Genomic DNA, 2810 nt, shown 5'->3' with positions numbered 1-2810 from the left:
TACTTGAGGCTGAGATGACAGAATAACATGGGTAAGAATCAAAAATGTAAGATATAAAGAAACATTTTACATTGTATTATTTTTAATTGTGATGTTTAATGCCAATTATTGAATTTATACATTAGGACATCTCCCCCTAAAAGCGTAAGAGTGATGTATGCGCAGGGCATTGTTGCTCTGTCTCCATATCTGGAAGACCCATATTCACAACATGGATATGTAAGTAAAGGGAACTTTTCAACATTAAATACATAATTGCCCTCAGAAATGTTGATAACATAGTCCTTCTTCGTTTATTTAATTACATAGAAACATTACTACGATCCAGAGAGCGCCATTGCATGGCGGTTGAAGACCATTCAAAGAAAAGCTGCGGAGGAAAGAAGCGTCTCAGTTTGCAAATCTCCCAAAAGTAAGTTCACTTATCATTTAAATGATACTGATGTAATTTGTAGGCATTTGCCATTGTTGGTTATATAGGTAATTCTGTCAATTCAATGTATTTTTGGAATAATTCTTTGTTTATTCGTCTGTAGGCTGGGACAGTGACTTGTCTACTATCTTGCTGCTGCTACATCTGCTACCACCATCTGCACAAGGGCGAAAGAGACCAGGAAAGATGTCTGCATCTCCTGTTTCTCATCCGTCTTCTGGTTGCATCTCTCAGAGATTTGGTTTTTGCATACTCTTAAACCTTTCTATAAAATAGAAACATTACTTAATATTACTTAACATGTCATTAACATTGCTATCAGTTAATTTACACAAAATACACATTTCTTACTAAATAATGAGCAAAACTCTAAAGTAGTGTATGCCTTTGGCATTTGCTTAAAATAATATAAACCAGTAAAGTTAATTTTATGGTAATGTTACCCACTTTTTCTGAAAGTACGTTCGCTTATGTAAGCTAATTAGCGAGTTTTAGCTTACTGATGAAGGTAATTTAGTTGTTCAAACTGTGCGATTTGACATGTGACAATGATATTATTTAGATAGCATTTAGAAGAAATACATAGTTAAAATGTTTTAGGTTCATATTAACGCAGTGAGAACATAACGAACATCTGAACTTTTAGCAACTGCTAGCATGTAGCTACTGGAATGTCATTAAACCTATGAGTAAATGCTGCTAACATGTCCTCACTCGACATCAGTGAAACTATAAAGAGTTTAGTTTAAAAATACCTTTTAAACAATGTTACCAGTATGGGAATGTTAACTTCACTTACATGACTGTGGCAGCTCTTCCAAGAAAATTCCATGCGCATTAGAGCTCTGAGGCCGCACACGCCTGCGGACAGGCAATAATCAACACTGTGTGGAGTTAAGTCTTCACTGCGTGACTAACAAACTTCACACTGACTTTTAACTCTGATGTTAGAGCTGGTTTACTCCTCATAGAGTTGTACATACTCTATCTAGGTTAAAATAGGTTTTCTCTGAAATATTGACACTCCATTTTTTACTGTGTGGTCTTTAGCTGTTTGATTAGTGCTTATTGCTACTGAGCACATAGTGTACACTGGGTTTATCTGAGCATTTCATCTCTAAGTAGTTTTAGAGCTAGTATAAAAAAGTGAATCTCACTTGTTTGTTTCATAAAAGGACTCATGAGGACACTTTTGCAAATTCATAATGCCAGTTACATTTTACCATTTCTGTCCTCTGAGTGCTTCTTCACGATGTCCTGAGGGCTGGCTGAGGATAGAGCCAGCAACAACAGCAATGACAGCTTTAATAAAAAAGAAATGCTGTTTTATTGCAACCAGTTTATATTGCAGTCATTAACTAGCTGACCACCACTGTTTACATATTAAACACAAAGGCTGCACAAGAAACATGAAACTCAAACTTATGGTAAAATCTGAAAACTAAAATTCCTTAGAAATCAAATATTAAATTATCTGCAGCAATAAGTGAACAGTCTGCTTTGTTTTGCAGTTTTATATTTAGATTAATGACATTTTCAAAACCTTTTTCAACATTTAGAGTAAAGTAAAAAGTTACTCACCATCATAGGTTTAAGTTGCTAAGTCTGTCTAGGTCTGACGTGTGGCTGGTTTATATATCTGAAACTGCAGACCAATATGTTTATTTTCTACCCCGACCAATAAACAGGTGGGTGAAAGCAGAGATCAATCACATGTTACAGTTGATTTATTTCTGGTTGCGTCACATTGCATTTATTACCTTTCCCAATGAGTGTTCACATTTTAGACATACATGCCAACTATTTCCATTTTTAAAGTGGAGGACAGTGCAACACTGTTTCTATCCTTCCTCATTAACGCCATTTATATAATATAACATTTTTAAATAATATAAAAATTGAATTTAATATTTAACTGAGCTTTTGTCTTTTATTGATTTTTTCTGATTTACATTAAACCTTTCACTCCTCACTTTCGCTTGTTGGCATTAATAACATTTTTTAAACTGCATTGCACGTGCTTATTTAAATGTGTGTGTGCGTGTGTGCCTGATCCTTGACCTATGGCGTAAGCCTTTTCCCGCTCTCTCTTCTGTTCCCGGCATTTGCTATTTTGTTTGTTTGCTTTGATTTCATCATTTGATCTCTTTTTGTTGACTATTGACAGCAAAGATATGAGTTTCAGACTTTCATTTACTAACTTGGGTCCTCATCTTTCATCAATCACATCACCATCAGTCACAATGTGGATGTAGTGAAAAAACATTAACAATACCCCAAATAACAGACAATTAGTTATTTGGGGTGGCTGTAGCTCAGGTGGCAGAGCAGGTCAGCCACTAATCAGAAGGTCGGTGGTTCGATCCCAGGCTGCCTC

At 35.5% G+C, this 2810-nt stretch overlaps 2 long non-coding RNA genes across 2 annotated transcripts; one reads left to right on the top strand and one right to left on the bottom strand.

Moving 5' to 3' along the window:
- Position 1: 1 nt before the first annotated feature.
- Positions 2-626, top strand: LOC121815609. The gene is made up of 4 exons (XR_006055213.1): positions 2-31; positions 126-219; positions 310-412; positions 537-626. It is a non-coding gene; the product is annotated as an uncharacterized LOC121815609 (long non-coding RNA).
- Positions 627-633: 7 nt separating this feature from the next.
- Positions 634-2786, bottom strand: LOC102298575. The gene is made up of 4 exons (XR_001336899.2): positions 2015-2786; positions 1657-1735; positions 1233-1294; positions 634-698 (listed from the first exon to the last, which is right to left on the bottom strand). It is a non-coding gene; the product is annotated as an uncharacterized LOC102298575 (long non-coding RNA).
- Positions 2787-2810: the final 24 nt, after the last annotated feature.

Source organism: Haplochromis burtoni, unplaced genomic scaffold (assembly GCF_018398535.1).
Source record: "Haplochromis burtoni strain Fernald_Lab_line unplaced genomic scaffold, NCSU_Asbu1 Contig_250, whole genome shotgun sequence".
Classification (NCBI taxonomy): domain Eukaryota; kingdom Metazoa; phylum Chordata; class Actinopteri; order Cichliformes; family Cichlidae; genus Haplochromis; species Haplochromis burtoni.
Note: the sequence above shows the minus strand (reverse complement) of the source record. Positions and strands in the feature narration are given on the sequence as shown.